This window comes from Muntiacus reevesi, chromosome 2 (assembly GCF_963930625.1).
Source record: "Muntiacus reevesi chromosome 2, mMunRee1.1, whole genome shotgun sequence".
NCBI classification, from domain to species: Eukaryota; Metazoa; Chordata; class Mammalia; order Artiodactyla; family Cervidae; genus Muntiacus; species Muntiacus reevesi.
The window spans coordinates 257,250,229-257,277,253 of record NC_089250.1 but is presented as its reverse complement, the minus strand read 5'-3'; the positions used below and the strand labels follow the sequence as shown (position 1 = coordinate 257,277,253).

The window sequence follows — 27,025 nt, the reverse complement described above, 5'->3', positions numbered from 1 at the left end:
CTATTCCTTACTGAAACATCTCTAGTTACACAGATAGATTATCCCCTCCAGGAGGGAAAACTTACTGCTCTGCCTTCCCTGAGCTAGACTCAGTAACTCATTTCCAAAGAAAAGAGGAGGGGAGGAGAAGGGGAAAACGGTGCAGATCTGACAAACGTAATGTTAATCAACAATCAAAGATGACATATCGAGTGATAAGACACACAGCTGTCACATGTACCCAGATTAAGCATACAAGCAGGGGGCTTCAGCTCTGTGGTGTCTTTCACAAAACCCAAAGTCTGAACCCTCCTCTGTGCTGTGCTCAGAGTTATAAGTTATGTTTGACTCTTTGTGACCCCAAGGACTATAGCCTGAGAGGCTCCTCTGTCTGAGATTCACCAGGCAAGAATACTGGAGTGGGCTGCCATTTCCTCCACTCTACATTATAAGAACAACAGCAGACAGACTCAGCTTGGAGGGCCTTCTACCATTCCTGACCAATCCTTCTCAGGCCTCCCAAAGCCATGACAGACCAGGAGAGAATGAACAATTCCACAAAGCAGAGGACACTGGGGACACATGACAATGAATGCAGTGTGTGTAGATCATGTGTTGCATCCTGGAATCCAAAGACACATTAATGAATAATCTGGTGAAATAAAAATCCTCACATATTGTGAGGTTATTAGTAATGCTCCAAAGTTTTGTTTTTTCTTTTTTTTTTTCTTTCTTTCTTTATTTTTTTTCTTTCTACTTTTTTTTTTTTTTTTTTTTCAGTGGGTTTTGTCATACATTGATGTGAATCAGCCATAGAGTTACACGAATTCCCCATCCCGGTCTCCCATCCCATCTCCCTCTCCACCCGATTCCTCTGGATCTTCCCAGCCCAACAGGCCCGAGCACTTGACTCATGCCTCCCACCTGGGCTGGTGGTCTGTTTCACCACAGATAATATACATGCTGTTCTTTCAAAACATCCCACCCTCCCCTTCTCCCACAGAGTTCAAAAGTCTGTTCTGTACTTCTGCGTCTCTTCTTCTGCCCTGCATATAGGGCCATCGTTACCATCTTTCTAAATTCCGTATATATGTGTTAGTATACTGTAATGGTCTTTATCTTTCTGGCTCACCTCACTCTGTATAATGGGCTCCAGTTTCATCCATCTCATTAGAACTGATTCAAATGAATTCTTTTTAATGGCTGAGTAATATTCCATGGTGTATATATACCACAGCTTCCTCATCCATTCATCTGCTGATGGGCATCTAGGTTGCTTCCATGTCCTGGCTATTATAAACAGTGCTGCGATGAACATTGGGGTGCATGTGTCTCTTTCAGATCTGGATTCCTCAGTGTGTATGCCCAGAAGTGGTATTGCTGGGTCATGTGGTAGTTCTATTTCCAGTTTTTTAAGAAATCTCCACACTGTTTTCCATAGTGGCTGTACTAGTTTGCATTCCCACCAACAGTGTAAGAGGGTTCCCTTTTCTCCACACCCTCTCCAGCATTTATTGCTTGTAGACTTTTGGATAGCAGCCATCCGGACTGGCGTGTAATGGTACCTCATTGTGGTTTTGATTTGCATTTCTCTGATAATGAGTGATGTGGAGCATGTCTGTCAGTTTTGACAAATATTTTCAACTATTCTATAAATCCAAAATTGTTCCAAACTAAAATTTTATTAAAAAAACAACTTGATACAGACAGCGCAACATGGTACTCTGTGACAAACTAGAAAGGTGGGATTGGGTGGAGGGCAGGGGGGAGGTTCAAGAGGCAGGAAACACATGTATGTTTGTGGCTGAGTCATGTTGTATGGCAGAAGTCAACACAAATTGTAATTATCCTCCAATTCAAAATACGTTTAAAAAAACAACCTGCATTGGGAAAGGGTACATCAGGTGAATCCTGCACTGACCCTGCCCAGCTAGTCACTCTGATGTCATTAAATGTCCCCACCATCCAGGGATATCTCAGAGGACTCCGTGGCACCCTTGAAAGGGCACTGGGCTGGATACATAGCAGCCACCCGTGTTACTCGGCACTCCAAGCCCTGACTCCTCTCCTCACAGAGCTGTGGAGGGCATTAGGGACAGTGTCTTCTGAAGGACAGGAGGTGTGGGATCCATGGGCAGGGGTCTCACCACACAGAAGTCCTGCTGCCACAGACAAAGAGCCAGCATGTGCAGCCTGGACTTGTGCTGTTCACCTTCCTGCCCAGGAACCTCTGAGACACATCTGCAGCCCCCTGAGCCCCTCGTTCAGTGACCTTCAGAGGGGTGGCCCCCAGGCAACAGGAGCCATGGTGAGGAGGGGCTGTACAGCGATCAGCTGACACTGCATCTCAGTACTTGGTGCCTCTTTGCCAACAGCAGTTACCGGATGTGAATCCTATATGGCATAGGGTTCGGACTGTGGTCACACCTTGTGTCCCAACTCAGCTCTGGCCTTCAGCAAACTTTAACCTGCTACAGGTGATTCAGGCAAAGCCCAGTCTGGTGCTTCTAGCAAAAAGTTACTTGATTCTGACTTATCAAATATTTTAAATCTTTACTTTATTTATTTTCTCCCAGGCAATATTTATAAGCACATCTATAGTAAATAGAACTAAAAACATTCTTGTTTATTGACTCCAGAGAAATGGAATATTACTGCCATTATTCTAACAAACATTGTGCAACATCTACCGAATGCGGGCCCTCTCCTAGTCCTTGGAATGCAACAGCACACAGCACAGCTCTCGCTCTCCTGCAGCTCTTCATCACCTAAGAGGGAGTGAAAGACAGTGACCCCAAAGGAAGAAGCACTCTGGGGGAAGATGATGCAGGGAGAGAAGACAGAGTGATGTGAGGGGAGGAGAGGGCAGATTGTTTTGATAATAGGGCTCAATAGTCTGGGGAAATCTGTGCCCTGTGATACTTGAAGATACCTGAGGATGAGGCAATGCATGACACCACCACAGGAGCAAGAGCCTTTCAGGCCAGGAGGGCTCCATGTGCAAAGGCCCTGCTGCAGAAGCACACTTGGTCAGGTCAAGAAGCAAAAAGGAGGCATTCAGGGAGGAGAGAAAGGTAGGTATATGTTCATACAGGCAGCAGCAGCACAGGGCTGGTTATACAAGTGGCTCAAGGACTGTGGCTGAGAAGGGGTTTGACTTTTCCTCAAATGGGAGGTCTGGAGAGGAGATAGTGGAAACAGTACAGAGACACCCAAGGGTCAAAAGAGGTTGCAGAAAATGGATGGACCTAAAGACTGTCATACTGAGTGAAGTAAGTCAGACAAAGAAGCAGAAATAACTTATGACATCACTTATATGTGGAATCTAAAAAGACATGATACAAATGAACTTATTTGCAAAACAGAAAGAGATTGATGGACTTAGAGAATGAACTTACAATTGCCAGTGGGAATGATGAGGGTAAGGCATAGTTAAGGAGTTTGGATTGGACAAGTACACACTACTATATTTAAAATGGATAAGGATGGTACACCATGATCAAGTTGGGTTTATCTAATAGATGCAAGGATTTTTCAATGTATGTAAACCAATAAATGTGATACATCATATTAACAAATTTTTTAATGTATTTATTTTTTAATTGAAGGATAATTGCTTTACAAAATTTTGTTGTTTTCTGTCAAATCAACATGAATCGGCCATGATAAACTACACAGATGCAGAAAAAGCTTTTGACAAAATTCATCACCCAATTATGATAAGAACTCTCCAGAAAATCAGCACAGAAGGAACCTACCCGAACATAACAAAGACTGTGTATGATAAACCCACAGGAGACATTATTCTCAATGACAAAAAAACTGAAAGCATTCATTCTAAGATCAGGAACAAGACAAGGGTGCTCACACTGACCACTATTATCCAACAGTTTTGGAAGTCCTAGCAATGGCATTCAGAGGTGAAACCAAAATAGAAGTAATCCAGATTGGAAAAGAAAAATAAAACTCTCACTGTTTGCAGATGATATAGTACCATACACAGAAAACCCTAAAAATACTATCAAAAAAATTAACAGAGCTAATCAGTAATTTAGTAATGTCACAGGATACAAAATCAATACACAGGAATCTTCTGTATTCCTGTACACTAACAATGAATACTCAGAAAGAGAAATTAAGGAATCAATCCCATTCACCATTGACATAAAAAGAATAAAATACCTAGCAATAAACCTACCTAAGGAGACAAAAGAATTGTATACAGAAAACTATAAGACCCTGATGAAAGAAATCAAAGATGACATAAACAGATGGAGAGATATACCATGTTCTTGGGAGGGAAGAATCAAAATTGTGAAAATGACTATACTACTGAAAGCAATCTACAGATTCAATGCAATCCTTATCATAGTACCAATTACATTTTTCACAGAACTAGAACAAAAAATTTCAAAATTCATATGGAAACACAAAAAACCTCTTATAGTCAAAGCAATCTTGAGAAAGGAGAATAAAGTTGGAAGAATCCATCATCCTGATTTTAGACTATACTACAAAGCTACACTCATCAAGACAATATGGTACAGGCAGAAATAGAAAAATATAGAACAGTGGAACAAGATAAAAGCCCAGAAATAAACCCACACACCTATGGGCAGCTTATCTCTGACAAGCGAGGCAAGACTATACAATGGAGAAATAGCCTCTTCAATAAGTGATGTTAGGGAAATTGGACAGCAACATGTATTATAGAAGAATGAAATTAGAACACTGCTTAGCACCATACACAAAGATAAGCTCAGAATGGATTAAAAACCTAAATGGAAGACCAGAAACTATAAAACTCTTAGAAGAAAACACAGGCAGAAAACTCTTTGACACAAACCTCAGCAAGATCCTGTATGACCCACCTCCTAGAGTAACATAAATAAAAACAAAAATTAACAAATGGTAACCACTTAAGTGGTTAAAAGTTTTGCACAGCAAAGCAAACCATAAAGATGAAAAGGAAACCCTCAGAATGTGATAGAATAATTCCAAATGAAGCAACTGACAAAGGATTAACTCATTTAGTTCAACATCAGAAAAACAAACAACATAATCAAAAAATGGGCAGAAGATCTAAGTAGACATTTCTCCAAAGAAGACATCCTAAAATTAATCAATACATGAAAAAATACTCAACATCACTCAACATTAGATATAAGCAAAACTACAATGAGATATCACTTCACACCAGTCACAATGGTCATCATCAAAAAATCTACAAAAAATCTAGAGAGCATGTGGAGAAAAGGGAAACCTCTTGTGCTGTTTGTGACTATGTAAATTGATACAGTCACTATGGAGAACACTATAGAGAATCCTTAAAAAATTAGAAATGAAAGTGTCACATGACCCAACAATCCCACTACTAGGTGCATACGCTGACAAAATCATAATTGAAAAAGACACATGTATTCCAATGTTCATTGCAGCACTATTTATAATACCTAGTACATGGAAGCCACCTAGTTGTCCATCAGCAGAGACAAGGATAAAGAAGTTGTGGTATATATATATATGTAATGGAATACTACTCAGCCATAGAAAGGAACACATCTGAGTCAGTTATAATGAGGTGGTTGAAACTAAAGTCCATTATACAGAGTGAAGCAAGTTAGAAAGAGAAAAACAAATATTACATACAAATGCACACATATAAAATCTAGAAAATTGTACTGATGAACCTATTTGTTGGGCAGGAATAGAGACTGAGACATAGAGAACAGACTTGTGGACACAAGGAGGGAAAGAGTGTGATGAATTGTAAGAGTGGCATTGAAATACATACATTACCATGTGTAAATAGATAACTAATGGGAAGTTGTTGTATAGAGCAGGAAGTGCAGCTTGGTGCTCTGGGAAAACTTAGGGGAGTAGGATGAGATGGGCAGGTGGGAGAAAGGTTCAAGAGGGAGGGGACAAGTGTATATCTATGGCTGATTCATGTTGATGTATGGTAAAAACCAACACACATTATAAAGCATTTATCTGTCAATAAAAATAAATAAATTTTAAAGAAATAAAATAGATAACCAATGAGGACAGGGAACACTGCTCAATCCTCAATGGTAGAGGAGTTTGGGGAAAAAATGGATAGTTGTGTATATATACAGCTGAGTCCCTTTGCACTCCACCTGAAATGATCATAACACTGTAAATCGGTTATACTCCAATTCAAAAATAAAGTTTAATTTAAAAAAGAAAAAGAAAAAAGAAGTTGCAGACAATATTGCAGTATAGAATGAGGTGCTATTAAAGTTGCCAGGTGGTAGGACCTGGCCAAGAGAAAAATAGAAATTTCTGGACCAGCACATAGAAGAAGTTTCCGGGCTCCAGATAGTGATTCAGGGAAGTGGCCCAAAAAAGGCCACTGACAAGATGAAGGACATGGTGACAACAGCAGGACAGGAGGCACCAGAGAGTCTGACCAGGGGCTCAGGGCTTGTACTCTGGCCTGCCTGGCACTAACCCCTGTGAGACGATTCACTAATCACTGATCTGACTGTAAACTGCTAAAGTTCACACGATCTTGACTTCAAGGTCACATGTTGTACTGACAGGCTGCCACAGGCCATCATTTATGAGGCCTAATTTGGGAGCACTTTTGCCCTTTTTGGTCAACCTGGGGATTTTCCGTTGTTAAGCTTCCTGTGTCAGCTGCCCCTCCCTCAGAGCCCTCCAGGGGGGAAAGGCTGAGTCAGTGCCCTCTGTGGACTCAAGGACTAGCATCTTGCCAACACACACAGCTCCTCATGTGCAGCCCCGGGCACCCTCACACTGTGGTCTGGCGAATCTCCTGAAAAAAGAAGCATCTGACCCAGGCCCCCTGAGGGTGAGGACAAGCACAGGTATAAAAGGGCTCCAGGTGAGTAGGGAGCATCTGCCACCGGCACCATGACGCGGGCTGGAGCTCTCCTGCTGCTCTGCGCTGCCTTGCTCCTCATCACAGGCGGAAGTGAGTGACTGGGACCTGGGCTCCCCAAGGATTCTGACACCTTTCCAGGGCAGCACTGAGCATGTCAGAAAGGGAGGGGGAACGTCTCTTCTGATGAGTGCCTTACAGGGAGTGTCCCCATATCTTTCTGTTTCAGGGTGTGATGACATCTGCCCAGCCTTGAGGGACACTGTTGACCTGTTCATAGCGGGAACCCATGACGAGTATATTGAACAAGTTGAAAAGTATAACCAAAACCCTGCTGTACTGGAGACTGCTGATACCCTGAAGAGCTGTGTTGATGAGAGGTTGACAGCAGAGGATAAGCAGGATGCTCTGAGTGCTCTGGTGGGTCAGGCTGTGTGTGAATGTGCCTACGTGGGGCGGGGGTGTCAGGGGTCTGCTCAGCCCACTGGGAAGTGGAGGGCATCATTTCCTCTACACCCTGGCTCTTCCCCCAAGAATCTGGGAGCAAAAAAAACCTCATGAATGAGCAGATAGAGAGGAAGTGGCCAACACCCAGTGTGGGAAAGGATCCTGCAGGAAAACTCAGTTCAGCCTTGGAGCTCTTGAGCTGGCCCTGACTGGGCTCTGCCTGGTCACAGGCCTGGGACCATCCAGGTCTTCCTGACTCTGTGACATCACCTGCCTTTGGAGTTAGGCCCTCAGCACTGGCCTCCCTGGCTCTAGCCTCTCCAGCACAGGAACCTGACTCTTCTGTAATCCATTCACATTGAGTCCTTCCCTTCTCCAAACATCAGTTCTTTCCCTAGTGCTTCAAGTCCCTACTCCACCCCATCTAATAACTGCATTTGTCCCTGTTCCCTGGACCCAACAGGTCTCACATGCCTAAAAGAGGTAGCTGCTTCCAAAAGTTGCCCTCCTGCCCTCCCCAGGCCTGGGATACCCAAAGTCGAGGATCAGTTGATGCCCAGGGTCAGTCCTCTCTCTGCTGCCCTAGAGGTGGTGGGAACAAGCAGCTGTTTCAGCTCTAAGTGCCCAAGGGCCAGAAAGAGGAAGCAGACAGGGATCAGCTCGTCCCTGGAGACTCCCAGGTGTCACTCCAGAGCCCTGCCAGGTGGTCCTCAGCAGTCCCCCACTGTATTACAGAAGACTGCCTTCAGCCTTCCAGGGAGACCCCACAATCTCTGTTCCATTGGAAGAAGCCTCATTGGGAAGTATCCACCTTTACCTGCTACATCCAGAGGCCTCCCTCCAAACAACCTGCAGACCCCTCCCCTTGTTCAGTGCAGCTAATTGTCACGTCCACCCCTGAGGTCTCACTAGGTTTTTGCACCTTCTCTTACAGAATAAAATATATTCAAGTTCTCTCTGTTGATGGAGCCATCCCTGCCAGGAACCCAAGGAAGCCACTTGCCTCATCCCTAAGTAGTGTTAACAACCTGCCACATCCAGGTGTCTGATTATAGAGGATTCCAGCAATAAAAAGCCTTGCAATTCACAGGAGAGTGCTTACTCACTGGAGATGGGGCTTTGTGGGTGCGGGAGAGAGAGGACACGGCCACACTGGAGACCACCAGTGTGCCTTCCTAATGCAGCTGAATTTCAGTGCTGTCAGATACTCCTCCACAAATTCAACAGGTGGGGACATGGGTAATGATCATTACATCAGCCAGAGTGTTGATCATTTCTGTCATCAAGATCCACAGGTCATATGCATCATCCACCATATTTTATTCCTCCCAGCAATCTTGAGAGGTAGGAGTAATCATCCTCATCTGACAGGGGAGAATCTGAGGCTCAGAGTGGGTAAAGCATTTGCTGAAGAAGCATAGCTTCCCCCACCCATCCATGTTGGGGAGACAAGCTCGGCTACCTCACCTGTCACTGTGCACATATTACAGTCTTTCTTTAGGCTGTTGCCATTTATAAAATCAAACCACCTCCAATCTTCAAGGCTGGGGAGAGGACAAAATAAAATAACGGGTGAGAAGAGCCCCTGTCCTAAGTGCCTGAAGGAAAAGAAGAACAAAGGGTCATGTTTCATGTGCTAAACTCTGTCGCTCCTTGGGCCTCAGTTGATCCTAAAGTCAAACCCCCTTGTGGACTCAGCTGCTTCCACATACAGGTTGAGTTGGGTCTCACCCTCAGAGTGAACGTCTAGGGGCCTGGAGATTCTCGATTCTCTGGTGTCTCTGCTGCCTGTCCACGAACCGGGCCCCATGCTCACGCTATCTGATTCTTCTTCACCTGACCCCCACTCCCTCTCTAAGAGCTTCTCCCCAACTGACAGCTCCCCTCCAGAAAAGAGTCTGCTGGGCTTACCCCACAGGGCTGGGTCTAGGACAGGGGCTCTCTAAGGTCCTCATGGTGAAGAGGCTTGGGACAGGTCCCCAAGGTGATCCAGAGCTGCTGCTTCTCCCTGTGGAGGGGACCCTGGGAGACGCGGGGGAGGTCTCCTTGCCATGAGTGACACTGGGCCCTTGTCTCTGCCCACCACTCCACCCCCACCAGGCTCTGGCTGAGGATGCTTCTAAGATGGAGACCTGCCTCTGTGGGAGCTAAGGTGAGCTGAGCTGGTGTGAGCAGATCCTGGTGCAGGGACCCTTCTCATTATCTGACTCAGGATGTGTATTCTACCTCTGCCTCCCACCTAACAGACATAAAAGCTCCAGACCTTCTGAAAGGACAGTTGCCACCCCTATGAGTTAGGTGCTTCTTACAATGTCTTGAATATAGATTCACCCTGCTCTTCAGTGTGTGTACAGTCGTTATGGGGATCCATCCAAGGATGTGGCAAAGATGAGTGAGAGGTAATTGGTCCTCCTGGGAGGGACAGAGTCTGTCTTCTGGCTCTTGTTCAGCTGCACAGAGCTCCCTGGGGCTGCTGGGGAGACACCTCTGTATTGCCCACTCCCTCCTCCCCTTTCCCTGCCTTCCTCCAATCTACAGCACCCTTATCTAATCTGGGGTTAGTAGAAAAGGCAGCATCTGATTTCTCCCAAATCCTTTTCTGGCATCCAAAACCTCAGATGGGTGGAAAGGTAACTATCAAAAACTTGTGTTATTTGATCTCTGATTCTCACATGAATCTCCCTCGGAGATATAGAAGCCCCACCTTGCCTCCACCTAGGCCAACCTGAGTTCACATGCAGCTGTGGGATAGTCCCCCACTGCTGACACTCCCCTCCTCAAACACCAGCATCTGCCCTTCCAGGTTGGTGGATTTCTCCAGCACTTGGGAGCTTGCTGAACAAAGCTCAGTAGAAAGTGCGGGGAGTTCATGCCCACAGGGCAACCCTCAGACACTACAGACCCCAGTCTCCTTGACTGCTGGTGTGTCTCCTCAGAGGTGAGCTCTACAGTCTCTCTTAAAGGCCTCCAGGGGCCTTGAGCCCCACCTGCCCATCCCTGTGGCCTTTCTCACTTGGGTGTTCACTGTCCTTAGTTCCTCACTTCAGCACCTGACATCACCTTTCTAATTACCTATGTGCCCCCAAGTCCCTGTCTGTGTCTCCTTTGTTGGGAACACAAAGTCTCATGGTGTCCTATGTCCATCTGCCTGTTTATGAAGGAGAAGAATTCAAGTGGAAGATGCTCAGTGAAGGCAGCAGGAGGAAGGGAGTGGGATACCATAGTTGAAACTTCAGAGGCATCATCACCCTACACAGAGAACAGGAACCCCAATGCAGGAGGGAGATGTTCTCTAGCTGTGTATTTATCTAAGGACCTTGCACTGAGATATTCTCAAACTGCCCTGAAACGGTGTTTTGGGGGTGCACCTCCTACCCAGCCCATAGGAATCAATTGGGGATTCCAGGCAGAAGGACATATTGCCCCACTGATCAAGACCTGGTAGCTAGAAAGTCAGAGAGAGATGGGAGCAAGCTCTGAGTGCTAAGACAGAGGCAACAGGACTGAGACAAGCCCCCACAAAGGAAAAGTCCAGAATCAGGCAATAGTTGAGGACAGGGCTTACCTTCATGATTCCAATGAAGACTGGCATAGATACACCCACTGCTTCTGTGTCGCCATTATACCTGGAAGTTTCTTTCCAATTTCCTTTCGAAAAATGTTCTACTACATTGACTACAGTTCCAGTGGTGTAATGTATCTCCCCTCATCCTTAGACTGGCAACACTCATGGACTCAGAACATAGGATACTCAGCCAGGGCATCAAACCCAGTCATCCGAAGCCGTGCACATTGAAGGACAGACGCTCTCTTATGTGCCCCAAGGGGGACTCCACTGGAAGGCACAGAGCTCAGTAGATCCTGAGGGGTGCTCAGCACAGGAAAGAGTTGACAGAAACACATCTTCTATTCAGAGGACACTGTAGAAAATATATGGATATTTGTCCATATGTTTATGTGTACATGTGGATATATGTCCATATGTAATCTTGTCCATTCCTAGATTACTGAGGTAACTGCTAACTGACTACTTTGCTAGATAAATAGGTCCCTCTTGCAAAGTTTGCAGGGCTGCACACAACTTCATGCATGTGGGCACCATGGACACAGAAATTGGCATGGGCAACTCAGCATAGTCAGGTGAACAGGCCCTGCTGATGATAGCAGGACCAGTCCAGATTCACATCATCACTGCTTCTACCACAAAGGCAGCTCTGAGCAGACACACAGGGCTGGCCCAGACTCAGGAGCATCTTCTACACTCAATCCGTGAGGGGTAAGCTTATTTTACACTCTTTCAGAAGAAGGAATAAAATAAATCAGAGAGATACCTAAACCATTTGGACTAATGGTCTGTGAGAAAAAATAAAGAGCAAGGGATGAGTACTGAGGAATCCCCTAAGTAAGAGAGACCTTGATGGGACTTCCCTGATTTTCCAGTGGTTAAGAATCCACTTCCAATGCAGGGGACCCTGGTTTGATCCCTGGTTGTGGAATGCCACATGCTGTGGGGCACCTAAAACCTGTGTGCCACAACTAGAGTGAAGCCTGCGCACTGCAATGAAAGTTCCCATAAACTGCCACAACTAAGACCAAACAGAGCTGAAAATAAATAACTAAATAGGTATTTTAAAAGGAGAGAGAGAGAGTGCTTGCTTCAACCACACATATACTAAAAGCGCAACAATACAGAGAAGCTTAGAATGGCCCTTGAACAAGGATGACAAATAAATTTGTGAAGCATTCCATATTTTTTGTGTGTAAACTAGACATCTAGCAGGAAGCTACTGTATAGCACAGGGAGCCCAGCCTGGCACTCTCTGATGACCTAGAGGGGTGGAATTGGTGATGGTGGTGGGAAGTTCAAGAGATAGGAAATATGTGTGTGTGTGTGTGTGTGTGTGTGTGTGTGTAGGCAAGAATACTGGAGTGGATTGCCATGCACTTCTCCAGGTGCATGTGTATATACGTATACACGTATACACACACACATACACACACACACACACACACACACACATATATAACTAATGAAGTGTAGAACTATATATATATATATATTTAAGTTTATTTTATTCTAATGCAAACATAGCCTAGTATTACAAATATATGACAAACTGCATAAATACAACCAAGCAGAACCCTAAGAGGTCTTCTCAGAACAGACCACTCCCTACTATGTCCTCCACATGCCTCTTGTCTGTAGAAAAACCTATTTCCTAGGCTTTTCTCAAGTTCCAAGAGTATATTTATAATCAGAGATGTGAGAAAATGCAGAGAAAAAGAAAAAAGTCAAGCAAGACAATATAATAATAGTGTAGCCATTCAGCAATTAGGTAAAGTCAAAGACCTCCTGTAACTCCTCAAGGGTTATACATAGTATTCTGAGCCATATCCTTGGAGCTGTTTTGCAGATACTGAAACCCCCATCAGGTGGAAGAAATTAACTTCATGTTTCCCACAAGAATGTAGACCCCAGTCCTTCTGGAACCAGACGGTTGATGTTGACTCCTGATTACCTCTTGTGATTACCAATCACAAGAATGTCCACCAGCTGATCACATATCCTAAAATCCCTCCTCCCTCAACCTGTCTTTAAAAACCTTTCTCAGAAACCCTGTGGGGAGTTCGGGTCTCTGAAGTACTAGCTACCTCAACTCCTTTATTGCCTGGCTTTGCATTAGTTGCTCAGTCCTGTCTGACTCTTTGCGACCCCATGGACTGTAGCCTGCCAGGCTTCTGTGTCCATGGGGTTCTCCAGGCAAGAACATTGGAGTGGGTTGCCATCCCCTTCTCCAGGACTCCTTTATTGGTGCCCTATAATAAACACTGCACTTTCCTTCACCACAACCTGATGTCAATAGATTGGCTTTACTGTGCTTGGGCAAACAGACTCATACCTAGTTCAGAAACATACACAGACTGAAGTAGAAAAATTGACTGATCTCTTAACTGATAAAGGAAGAAAACAGTATTATAATACTAGGCAGTTATTTGTGACTTAGAAAAAACTTTAAAAATGAGAATAAAGAGTTCTTTATAATCATGATAAAGTGCGTTTATTTAAAAAACTCAGCAAACATATTTGATTGTAAAATGATATGAGCAATCCATTTAAAACGAGAAACAAGGTAATGATGTTTGAATTGCTGTTTGTACTAAACACTGTACTATATTTACTAACAAATTCAGTACAAAAAGAAAGTTTGATGATCTCAAAGTAGAAAACAAATAAATAATTAAGAATATCAGACTTTCCTGGTGGTTCTGTTGGTTGGAAGTTGGCCTACCAATGCAGGGGACTTGGGTTTCATCCCCGGTCTGGGAAGACCCACATGATGCAGGACAACTAAGCATGTGCACCAGAACTATTTTTTTCTAAATTTTTTTTTATTAGTTGGAGGTTAATTACTTCACAACATTTCAGTGGGTTTTGTCATACATTGACATGAATCAGCCATCGAGTTACACGTATTCCCCATTCCGATCCCCCCTCCCACCTCCCTCTCCACCCGACTCCTCTGGGTCCTCCCAGTGCACCAGGCCCGAGCACTTGTCTCATGCATCCCACCTGGGCTGGTGATCTGCTTCACCATAGATAATATACATGCTGTTCTTTCGAAACATCCCACCCTCACCTTCTCCCACAGAGTTCAAAAGTCTGTTCTGTACTTCTGTGTCTCTTTTTCTGTTTTGCATATAGGGTTATCGTTACCATCTTTCTAAATTCCATATATATGTGTTAGTATGCTGTAATGTTCTTTATCTTCCTGGCTTACTTCACTCTGTATAATGGGCTCCAGTTTCATCCATCTCATTAGAACTGATTCAAATGAATTCTTTTTAACGGCTGAGTAATATTCCATGGTGTATATGTACCAGAGCTTCCTTATCCATTCATCTGCTGATGGACATCTAGGTTGCTTTCATGTCCTGGCTATTATAAAGAGTGATGCGATGAACATTGGGGTGCATGTGTCTCTTTCAGATCTGGTTTACTCAGTGTGTATGCCCAGAAGTGGGATTGCTGGGTCATATGGCAGTTCTATTTCCAGTTTTTTAAGAAATCTCCACACTGTTTTCCATAGTGGCTGTACTAGTTTGCATTCTCATCAACAGTGTAAGAGGGTTCCCTTTTCTCCACACCCTCTCCATCATTTATTGCTTGTAGACTTTTGGATAGCAGCCATCTGGACTGGCGTGTAATGGTACCTCATTGTGGTTTTGATTTGCATTTCTCTAATAATGAGTGATGTTGAGCATCTTTTCATATGTTTGTTAGCCATCTGTATGTCTTCTTTGGAGAAATGTCTGTTTAGTTCTTTGGCCCATTTTTTGATTGGGTCATTTATTTTTCTGGAATTGAGCTTCAGGAGTTGCTTGTATATTTTTGAGATTAATCCTTTATCTGTTTCTTCATTTGCTATTATTTTCTCCCAATCTGAGGGCTGTCTTTTCACCTTACTTATAGTTTCCTTTGTAGTGCAGAAGCTTTCAATTTTCATTAGGTCCCATTTGTTTATTTTTGCTTTTATTTCCAATATTCTGGGAGGTGGGTCATAGAGGATCTTGCTGAGATTTATGTCGTAGAGTGTTTTGCCTACGTTCTCCTCTAGGAGTTTTATAGTTTCTGGTCTTACATTTAGATCTTTAATCCATTTTGAGTTTATTTTTGTGTATGGTGTTAGAAAGTGTTCGAGTTTCATTCTTTTACAAGTGGTTGACCAGTTTTCCCAGCACCACTTGTTAAAGAGGTTGTCTTTTTTCCATTGTATATCCTTGCCTCCTTTGTCAAAGATAAGGTGTCCATAGGTACGTGATTTATCTCTGGGCTTTCTATTATGTTCCATTGATCTATATTTCTGTCTTTGTGCCAGTACCATACTGTCTTGATGACTGTGGCTTTGTAGTAGAGTCTGAAGTCAGGCAGGTTGATTCCTCCAGTTCCATTCTTCTTTCTCAAGATTACTTTGGCTATTCAAGGTTTTTTGTATTTCCATACAAATTGTGAAATTATTTGTTCTAGTTCTGTGAAAAATACCGTTGGTAGCTTGATAGGGATTGCATTGAATCTATGGATTGCTTTGGGTAGAATAGCCATTTTGACAATATTGATTCTTCCAATCCATGAACACGGTATGTTTCTCCATCTGTTTGTGTCCTCTTTGATTTCTTTCATCAGCGTTTTATAATTTTCTATGTATAGGTCTTTTGTTTCTTTAGGTAGATATGCTCCTAAGTATTTTATTCTTTTTGTTGCAATGGTGAATGGTATTGTTTCCTTAATTTCTCTTTCTGTTTTTTCATTGTTAGTATATAGGAATGCAAGGGATTTCTGTGTGTTAATTTTATATCCTGCAACTTTACTATATTCATTGATTAGCTCTAGTAATTTTCTGGAAAAGTCTTTAGGGTTTTCTATGTAGAGGATCATGTCATCTGCAAACAGCGAGAGTTTCACTTCTTCTTTTCCTATCTGGATTCCTTTTACTTCTTTTTCTGCTCTGATTGCTCTGGCTAAAACTTCCAAGACTATGTTGAATAGTAGTGGTGAGAGTGGGCACCCTTGTCTTGTTCCTGATTTCAGGGGAAATGCTTTCAATTTTTCACCATTGAGGGTGATGCTTGCTGTGGGTTTGTCATATATAGCTTTTATTATGTTGAGGTATGTTCCTTCTATTCCTGCTTTCTGGAGAGTTTTAATCATAAACGAGTGTTGAATTTTGTCAAAGGCTTTCTCTGCATCTATTGAGATAATCATATGGTTTTTATCTTTCAATTTGTTAATGTGGTGTATTACATTGATTGATTTGCGGATATTAAAGAATCCTTGCATTCCTGGGATAAAGCCCACTTGGTCATGGTGTGTGACTTTTTTTAATATGTTGTTGGATTCTGTTTGCTAGAATTTTGTTAAGGATTTTTGCATCTATGTTCATCAGTGATATTGGCCTGTAGTTTTCTTTTTTTGTGGCATCTTTGTCTGGTTTTGGAATTAGGGTGATGGTGGCCTCATAGAATGAGTTTGGAAGTTTACCTTCATCTGCAATTTTCTGGAAGAGTTTGAGTAAGATAGGTGTTAACTCTTCTCTAAATTTTTGGTAGAATTCAGCTGTGAAGCCATCTGGTCCTGGGCTTTTGTTTGCTGGAAGATTTCTGATTACAGTTTCGATTTCCTTGCTTGTGATGGGTCTGTTAAGATCTTCTATTTCTTCCTGGTTCAGTTTTGGAAAGTTATACTTTTCTAAGAATTTGTCCATTTCATCCAAGTTGTCCATTTTATTGGCATAGAGCTGCTGGTAGTAGTCTCTTATGATCTTTTGTATTTCAGTGTTGTCTGTTGTGATCTCACCCTTTTCATTTCTAATTTTGTTAATTTGGTTCTTCTCTGTTTGTTTCTTAATGAGTCTTGCGAATGGTTTGTCAATTTTGTTTACTTTTTCAAAAAACCAGCTTTTAGCTTTGTTGATTTTTGCTATGGTCTCTTTAGTTTCTTTTGCATTTATTTCTGCCCTAATTTTTAAGATTTCTTTCCTTCTGCTAACCCTAGGGTTCTTCATTTCTTCCTTCTCTAATTGCTTTAGGTGTAGAGTTAGGTTATTTATTTGGCTTTTTCCTTGTTTCTTGATGTAAGCCTGTAATGCTATGAACCTTCCCCTTAGCACTGCTTTTACAGTGTCCCATAGGTTTTGGGTTGTTGTGTTTTCATTTTCATTCATTTCTATACATATTTTGATTTCTTTTTTGATTTCTTCTATGATTTGTTGGTTATTCAGAAGCGTGTTATTTAGCCTCCATATGTTTGAATTTTTAACAATTTTTTCCTGTAATTGAGATCTAATCTTACTGCACTGTGGTCAGAAAAGGTGACTGGAATGATTTCAATTTTTCTGAATTTTCCAAGACCAGATTTATGGCCCAGGATGTGATCTATTTGCACCAGAACTATTAAACTCCCACTCTTAGAGCTTGGGAGCCACTACTACTGAATCCTCCATGCCCTAAGTCTCACATACTGCAACTACTGAACACTGCACATCCTAGAGCTCACCCTCTGCAAGTAGATAGTTCCTAATCACTGTAAGTAGATAAAGCCCACATACAGTGATGAAGACCCAGTACAGCCCAAAAAAGAGAGAAAAGAATATCAATGACCATTAAAACAAGGATCTTTGAAAATTCAAAAAATTTGATAAATGTGTATCACTTATTTAAAAAGCAATAAGACAAATTACCATAATAAATAAAAGAATGGATGTCTTTATAGATCCACATATATAAAAATAAGAAAGCACTAGCAACAAATTGTGCCAACTAATTGATTGGCTTAATGAATTGGCCACTTTCTTGAAGACAAAAATTACATAAAGTGACTCAATGCAAAAGACAGTATCTGAATAGCCATATATCTGTTAAGAAAGATAAACTTTAATAAAACCATCACACATAGAAAGCTCAGGCCCACAAAGTTAAAGAGGGGAATTTTTTAATATATTTAAAGAAAAATTAATAACAATCCTATATAAACGCTTTAAGAAAATGGAGAACAAATGAGCCTTCCCAACTCATCTCTTGAGGCAAGTATTTCCTCATATATTTTTAGGAAAAAACATTACCAGGAAACTGTGGACTGATACCATTCATAAACATTTACCCACAAAAATCAACACATTAGCAAATCAAATCCAGCAACACATAAAAGAAGCGGCACATAAAGACAAAGGGATCTTTATCCTGGGCATTCACGTTTCATTCAACGTTTAAAGTCAATCAAGGTAATCCATCACATTAACAGAATAATGGAGGAAAGTCATATGATCATCTCAACAGATACAGAAAATATGTTTTAAAAATTAAAACATTCACCTAGAGGGGTGGGATGGGGTGGGAGGTGGGAGGGAGGTTCCAGAGGGAGGGGACATATTTATACCTATGGCTGATTTATGTTGATAAATGGCAGAAACCAACAAATATTGTAAAGCAATTATCTTCCAATTAAAAATAAACAAATTTTTTAAAAAATTGAACTATTCATAATAAAACACATCCATAAACTAAGAGAAAAGTATTCTTCAACCTTATGAGCTATACTTACAAAACCACCTACTAACTGAATACTTAGTGGGAGAGGTAAAACTATGTATCAAATCATGCAGAAAAGAAATAGAAAAAGCTAAACATCCATTAAATTTCTCAGTACAAGAGTAATAGAAGAACATAGTGTCTAACTGACAAATGGCATCAAAAATAACAAAGAAGACTTCAGCTAACACTGCATTTAAAGAGCAAAGGCTGAATTGTTCCCCCTAAGATCAAGGATAAGGGAACATCACCTAGTCTCCATTTCTATTCAACATTGGACCGGAAGCTCTCACAAGTGCAATAAGGCAAGAAATAATGAAAACAAACTACAGTTGGAAAGGAAAAAAATCAAACTCTCTTCCTCACAGAAAAAATTATAATATACAGAGAAAAACCTAAAGAATCACAAAAACACCACTAGTGCATATAAGTGAGCTTAGTATATTTGTAAAATACAAGTCAATATATAAAACATCATGTGTATTTTACATACTGGCAACAAACAATTCAAAATCAAAGTAAAATATCATTCATAATAGCACCAAAAATGTACAATATTTTGGCAGGGAATTAATAAAATATATGCAAAACCTGTAAAATGGAAAGTACAAAACATTAATTTCTAAGTAAAGTAAAAGTCACAAAGAAATGGAGACATATATTATGCTTATATATTTAAAGACTCAATAAGATTTCAATTCTATTAATCTTTAGAATCAATGCAATCTTGATTTACATGCCAAGCAGGGGGCTTCCCAGGTGGTGCTAGTGGTAAAGAATCTGCCTGCCAATGCAGGAAGACGCAGGTTTGATCCCTGGGCCGGGAAGACCCCCTGGAAGAGGGCATGGCAATTCACTCCAGTATTCTTGCCTGGAGAATCCCATAGACGAAGAAACCTGGTGAGCTATAGTCCATAGAGTCGGATCGAGTTGGACATGACTGAAGTGAATGAGTACGCATGTACTTACCAAGCAGGAAGTGTGTAGAAGTGAGAAACTGATTCTAAAATTTATACACAGAGTAATGTTAACAGGATGGTTTAGTAAGAGATCCCAGTCTCTAGCTCCCCAATGGAAACAACAACAACAACAACAACAACCACCATTGGACAGGCGGATGTTACTGAAAATAACTCTGACAGAACTCAGGAGTCCAGTTAAAAAACTGAAGCAACACAATAGTACTACAGGAAGGGGCACCCCTTCCAGCGGCCAAAAGGGGGCTCCAGTCAAACACTCGGAAATGACATGTCCAAGGAGACTCACGTGCTGACGAAGTAAGAGACTTTGTTGGATAGGGGTGACAGGGCAGAAAGCAGTAGGGTAAGAGAACTCAGGAGAACTGCTCTGCCACGTGACTCACTGTCTCAGGTTTTATGGTGATGAGGTTAGTTTCCGGGTTGTCTCTGGCCAATCATTTTAATTCAGGGTCCTTCCTGGTAGTGCATGCCCTGCTCAGCCAAGATGGATGCCACTGATGATTGGAAGGTGGTGGGACGTGCAGCATCTCCTTTTGATCTTTCCCAAGTTCTTCTGGTTGATGGTGTTTTACTAGTGACATGTTTCATACAGGACCTCCTGTTGTAAAATAACACAGATCGTTACTATGGTGTCTGGCCAAGGTGGGCATTTTCAGTTAGTGTATTTCCCCTAACAGTAGCATGAATTAAAATGATGGAAAGTTGTGGAAGAAACCAACAGACAGCACAACTACTGCATATGCCCACAGCTCTCACCACAGAAGGTCTCACAGGTTTCAAGGTCTCAGGCTCCTGGAACTGAGTCCTTCCACCCTCCCTAATAGGACCCATGACAGCTAGTGCCTCCTTGGAACTCAGCACAGCCATCATGCATGGAGCTAAGCTAGCCCTGGTCCTGAAGCCAGGCACATACATGCTACCAGTTCTGACCTCAGTAACTGAACTTGTGCCTGTGACCAGACCCAGGTTCTAACACAAACCCTATCCTTGCCACAATGCTTACTCCACTGCCCCTGTGCATTTACCTACAGCCTCACAGCTGAGTCTGCACACTCCTGGCACTACCAATCACCACTACCTGCCATAGTTTCCTATTACTGAACCCAGAGACACTGCTGAGCACCATTACAGTTATGTTTCCATACACTAACAGTGAAAACTCCAAAAGGAAATTAAGAAAAGATGAAATACTTAGAATGAATCACAGAGGGGGAAAAACTTCTACATTGAAAACTACAAAATACTGACAAAAAACATTAAAGAAGACACAAAGAAGTAGGACAACAGCCCATATTCATGGATAGGAAGACTAATGTTGTTACAATATCCATACCACAAAAAATGATATAAACAGTCAATGAATTCCCAGATTCCAAGACATATTTTTAAAGAACTAGAAAAATGATCATAAAAATCATATGCAACCACAAAGGACTCTGAATAGCTAAAACAATCTTGAGAAAGAAAAACAAAGCTGGAGGTATCACACCTCTTCATTTCAAAACATATTACAAAGCTGCAGTCATTAAAATAGTATGATAACGACATGCAGTCATATAGACCAATGGAACAGAAGAGAGAGCGCAGAAAATGCACACTCATACACGTAACTCAACTGATCTTTGACAAGGTTGCCAGGAATACAAAATGGGAAAAGATGGTCTCTTCCATAAATAGTGTTGGGAACTACTGGATATGGTAAAGAAAAAGAATGAAATTTTATTTTATCTTGCACCACACACACAAAACAATTCAAAATAGGTTAAACACAATGCCTAAAACTGTAAAATTACTAGAAGGAAATATAGGGGGGAAACTGTATGACATGGGTTAAGCAATGACTTCTTGGATATTAAAACCAAAGCACAAGAAACAAAACAAAAGAAGAGAAGTGGAACAAAGTGAAATAAGTTTCTGCAGAGCAAAGGAAATCAACAAAAAAGTGAAAATGCTACCTATTTAATGGGAAAATATTTTCAAACCACATATCTGATAAGAAGTTAATATCCAAAATAAACAAGGATTCCAACACTAGGCTCCCCAGGGGGCACTGGTGGTAAAGAACTGTCCTGCCAATGCAGGAAACATAATGAGACATGGATCTGATCCCTGGCTGGGGAAGGTCCCCTGGAGGAGGACATGGCAACCCAATCCAGTATTCTTGCCTGGAGGATCCCATGGATAGAGGAAACAGGCATGCTGCAGTCCACGAGGTCACTGAGTTGGGACACAACTGAAGTAACTTAGCATACACACAAAAGTACCTACACCTCCATTAAAAAAAAAAATCCAACTAAAAATTAAACATTGGACCTGAATAGACAATTCTCCAAAGAAGATAAAAGAAAGGCTAGCAGGTATATAAAAGGTGCTCAATATCAATAATTATCAGGGAAATATAAGGCAAAACCACACTGAGATATCACTTCATACTTGTTATAAAGGCTATTTTAAAAACACACACACACAAGTACTGGCAAGGATGCGGAGAAACTGAGACCGCAACCTGGCACAGCCATTATAGATAAGAGCATGGAGGGCCTTCAAAAACTGAAAAATGCAATGTCATCTGATCCAGCAACCTCACTTAAAGGTATTTATTTAAAAGAATTAAAGTCTAGATCTCAAAGAGATATTGCAATCCCAGGTTCATTGTACCATTATTCGTGTTACATGGGAGTAACCCAAATATCCATCTATATATTTATATAGATAAAGAAAATGTGATACATGCACAGTGGAATATTGTTCAGTCTTTAAAAAGAAAAAAAAATTTACTATATGCAACAAAATGGATGAGCCTTAAGGACATTATTGCAAGTGAAATAAGCCAGTCACAGAAAGGCAAATTCTGCTTGATTCCACTCATATGAAGAAGTATATAAAGTGGATAGTTAGACTCAATAACTCCCTGGTGATTCAGTGGTTAGGACTCCATTTCTCATTGCTGAGGGCCTGGATTCAATCCCTGGTCAAGGAACTAAGATCTCACAAGTTACATGATGCAATGAAAATATAAAATTATTTTAAAGTATTTTTTATTAAAAAAGAAAGCATTTAGAGTCATAGTAACAGAAAGTAGACCGGTGGTTACCAGGGGCTGACGGTAGTGGCAAATAGGAATATCTATTGACAGGTTACACAATGTGCAAAATGCAACACTTCTGGAGAACTAATGTACAATATTGTGCTTACAGTGAACAAGATGTACAAAGTTATTAAAAATGTAGATTTCCTGAGGGAAGTGTTAGGGCTCCTGGGACACTGGCACAACAGGTATAAACTGGGATTGTCCCACTTATTGGAGATAAAGAAGCTTCAATTTTGGCTCCTTTGGGGGTGGTGGTTGTCATTTTTCTACCAGGTATACTACTATGATTGAGTTTTCTTAACGTGTTGTTTCCTAGGTTTGAGTTCACTTAGCTAATGAGAATACCTGAGCTCAGCACGCAAGCCTGATACCTATGGCTATGTATCCATTGGTTGATCTCTTTTGCCACTAAAAGTAATTTAACTCTGCCTGATGGACTAGACTGTCTTAGCTCTTTAGTTATAAGGATAGACCTGTGCAAGCCAGGGAACAAAAGACCTAGCACATGCTGGCTGATCAATAAATATTTCAATAAAGGAGCCATTGTTGTAGGTGTTATTGAAAGCCACCAACTTCCTCACCTCACCTGAGAAACTGTTTCTGTCCTTATAACTGTAGTGATCTTGGAAGAGATTCTATGGCTGTGAGTGTATTATTCATATAAACAAATAAATATTCAATAGAAATTTAAATGAAAAATCAAAATATTTTTAAAAACAGTGTAGATTTTGTATGGTTTTCCATAACAATAAAAATATAATTTGGAAAATAGAACAGAAATGTCTTCCATCAAGTAGCTAGATTAACAAATTTTGGTATACCAACATGAAGAAATACTTCTCGGTAATATCTAACATAACCTATCGCTGCACACAACAACATAATTCAACAACAGGACTAGATATATTTAGTCCTAGACCAGATAGATGGTATATTTCATGATTCCATTTACATGGGTAAAATTATGGAAATGTTTAAAACCTTGATTATATTTATCAGTGTAAACAATTTTCAAAACTCAACAAAGTGTATACCAAAATTGAGTGTATTCATTGTACATGGACACCTTCATGGATCACAGTCCTGTTATAGTGAAGGGGCTGACATAACTCAAAGAAGCAATGAGCCATGCCATGCACAGCCACCCAAGATGGACAGGTCATAGTGTTCTGACAAAATGTTGGCTACTGGAGGAGGAAATGACAAACCACTCTAGTTCTTGCCAGGAGAACCTCATGGTACAAAAAGGTAAAAAGTATGACACTGGTTGATGAGCCTCCCAGACTGGGATGTATCCAATATGCTACTGGAGAAGAGCAGAAAACAATTACTAATAGCTCCAGAAAGAATGAAGAGGCTGAACCAAAGTAGAAACCTCACTCAAATATGGGTGTGTCCGGTGGTGAAAGTAAAGAGCAATCCTCTAAAGAACAGTACTGCATAGGAACCTGAATGTTAGGTCCATGAATCAAAGTGAATTGGATGCGGTGAGGCAGAAGATAGCCATAGTGAACATCAACATCTTAGGAATCAGTGAACTAAAACGGACAGGAATGGAGAAGTTAATTCCAGATGACCAGTATATCTACTACAGTGGGCAAGAATCCCTCAGAAAAAATGGAGTAGCCCTTAGAGTCAACAAAAAATTCCAAAATGCAGTATTTGTGTATCATCTCAAAAACGACAGAATGATCTCAATTCATTTCCAAGGCAAAGCATTCAATATCATGGTGGCTCAGATCATGAGCTCCTTACCGCAAAATTCATGCTTAAATTGAAGAAAGTAGGGAAAACCACTACACTATTCATATATAACCTAAATCAAATTCCTTATGATTATACAGTGGAGGTAACAAATAGATTCAAGGGGTTAAGTCTGGTAAAGAGAGTGCCTGGAGAACTACGAGGGAGGTTTGTAATATTGTACAGGAGGCAGTGACCAAAATCATCCAAAGAAAAAGAAATGAAACAAGGCAAAGTTGTTCTCTGAGGAGGCTTTACAAATATCTGAGGAAAGAAGACAAGAGAAGAGTAAGGGAGAAAGGGGGAAATATACCCAACTGAATGCAGAGTTGCAGAGAATAGCAAGGAAAGATAAGAAAGCCTTCTTAAATGAACAATGAAAGAAAGAAAGGAAAACAATAAAATGGGAAACACTAGAAATCACTTCAAAAAAAATTGAAGATATTAAGGGAACATTTCATGCAATGATGAGCACAAAAAAAGAACAGAAACAGTAAGGACCTAACAGAAACAGAAGAGATTAAGAGGTGGCAAGAATACACAGAACTATAAAAAAAAAATCTTAATAACCTGGATACCCATGATGGTGTGGCCATGCACCTACAGTCAGACATCCTGGAGTGTGAAGTCAAATGGATCTTAGGAAGCATTACTCTTAACAAATATAGTGCACATGATTTTAAACAGCTGAACTGTTTAAAATCCTAATGATGCTCTTAAAGTGCTACACTCAATATGACTGCAAATTTGGAAAACTCAGCAGTGGCCACAGGACTGGAAAAAGTCAGTTTTCACTCCAATCCCAAAGAAGGGCAATGCCAAAGAATGTTCAAAAACTGCACAACTGCACTCATTTCACATGCTAGCAAGGTAATGCTCAAGATCCTTCAAGTTAGGCTTCAGCAGTACATGAATCAAGAACCTCCAGATGTACAGTGTGGATTTAGAAAAGGCAGAGGAACCAGATATCAATTGCCTACATTAGTTGGATCATAAAAAAAGCAAGAGAATTCCAGAAAAACATCTATTTTGCTTCAAGGCTGAAGTTTTGACTGTGTGAATCACAACAAGCTATCAAAAATTCTTAGAAAGATGGGAATACCAGACCACCCTACCTGTCTCCTGAGAATTCTGTATATAGGTCAAGAAGCAACAGTTAAAACAGGACATGGAACAATGGACTGGTTCCAAATTGGGAAAGGAGTACGTCAAGGCTGTATATTGTCACCCTGCTTATTTAACTTATATGCAGAGTACATCACGGAAGTGCTGGGTTGGAATTATAAGCTGGGATCAAGATTGAGGGGAGAAATATCAATAACCTCAAATATGCAGAGGACACCACCCTTATGGCAGAAAGTGAAGAGGAACTAAAGAGCCTCTTGATGAAAGTGAAAGAGGAGAGTGAAAAAGTTGGCTTAAATCTCAACATTCAAAAAATGAATATCATGGCATCTGGTCCTATCACTTCATGACAAATAGATGGGGAAAAAAGGAAAGAGTGGCAGATTGTATTTTCTTGGGCTCTGAAATCACTGCTGATGGTGACGGCAACCATGAAATTAAGACACTTGCCTCTTGAAAGAAAAGCTATGACAAACATAGACAGAATATTAAAAAGCACAGACATCACTTTGCCAACAAAGGTATGTATAGTCAGAGCTATGGTTTTTCCAGTAGCTATGTATGGATGTGAGTGTTGGACCAAAAAGAAAGCTGAGCGCCGAAGAATTGATGCTTTCAAACTGTGGTGCTGGAGAAGACTCTTGAGAGTCCCTTGGACAGCAAGGAGATCCAACCAGTCAATCCTAAAAGAAATCAACCCTGAATATTAACTGGAAGGACTGAAGCTAAAGCTCCAATTCTTTGGCCACATGATGCGAACACCCGACTTACTGGAAAAGATCTTGATGCTGGGATAGATGGAGGGCAAGAGGGTAAGAGGGTGGCAGAGGCGGAGATGGTTGGATGGCATCATTGACGCAATAGACATGAGTTTGAGAAAACTCCGGGGGATAATGAAGGACAGGGAAGCCTGGTGTGCTGCAGTCCCAGGGGTTGCAAACAGCTGGACAAGACTGAGCCACTTAACAACAACTATGAGAAGTGTGCTGTTGTTTTTCTCTTTGTTCTTCTGTTTCTCTGGGTGCTTTGAAATTTTCCTTCTTATCACCACATGTACGAAATCTGACTGTAATGTACTAAGTACAATTTTCTTTGTGTTTCTTGTGTTTAAAGTAAACTAATCATTGCTGACATATAGGTTTAGAGTTCTATTCAATTATGGAAAGATTTTGGCCATTTTTTCCTAAGAGATTCCAATTAACCATATATTCTCCCTCCCCAGATTGTCTCACAGCTCACTGATCTGATTTTTATCATGTTTCAATTACCTCTGCTTTTCACCTGAATAGTCTCTATCATTGTCCATTTCATACTCACTAATATTTTCTTCTATAGTGCCTAATTCCATTGTTAATTCCACCTAGTAGAATATATGTTTTATCTGTTCAAGTTTACTTTGGGTGATTTTATTTATTTATTTATTTTTGGGATGATTTTAAAATATATCTATGCTTCCAGTGTACACGTCCTGGAGAAGGAAATGGCAACCCACTCCAGTATTCTTGCCTGGAGAATCCCAGAGACAGAGGAGCCTGGTGGACTGCCATCTGTGGGGTCGCACAGAATTGGACACCGACTGACATGACTTAGCAGCAGAAGCAGTGTATATGTCCAAGTGGTCCTCCCCTCTTAAACATTTGGAATATAATTTTAATAACTTTCAATATTTGGTTACTAGCTGTACCATGTTTGTATTTTCTGGGTTTGTTT

The 27,025-nt window shown here is 41.1% G+C and overlaps 1 non-coding gene across 1 annotated transcript; it reads left to right on the top strand.

Annotated features, from left to right (window-relative positions):
* The first annotated feature begins 11,944 nt into the window (after positions 1 to 11,944).
* On the top strand, positions 11,945 to 12,049 carry LOC136162123 (U6 spliceosomal RNA). The gene has a single exon (XR_010661966.1). It is a non-coding gene; the product is annotated as a U6 spliceosomal RNA (small nuclear RNA).
* The last annotated feature ends 14,976 nt before the right edge of the window (positions 12,050 to 27,025 follow it).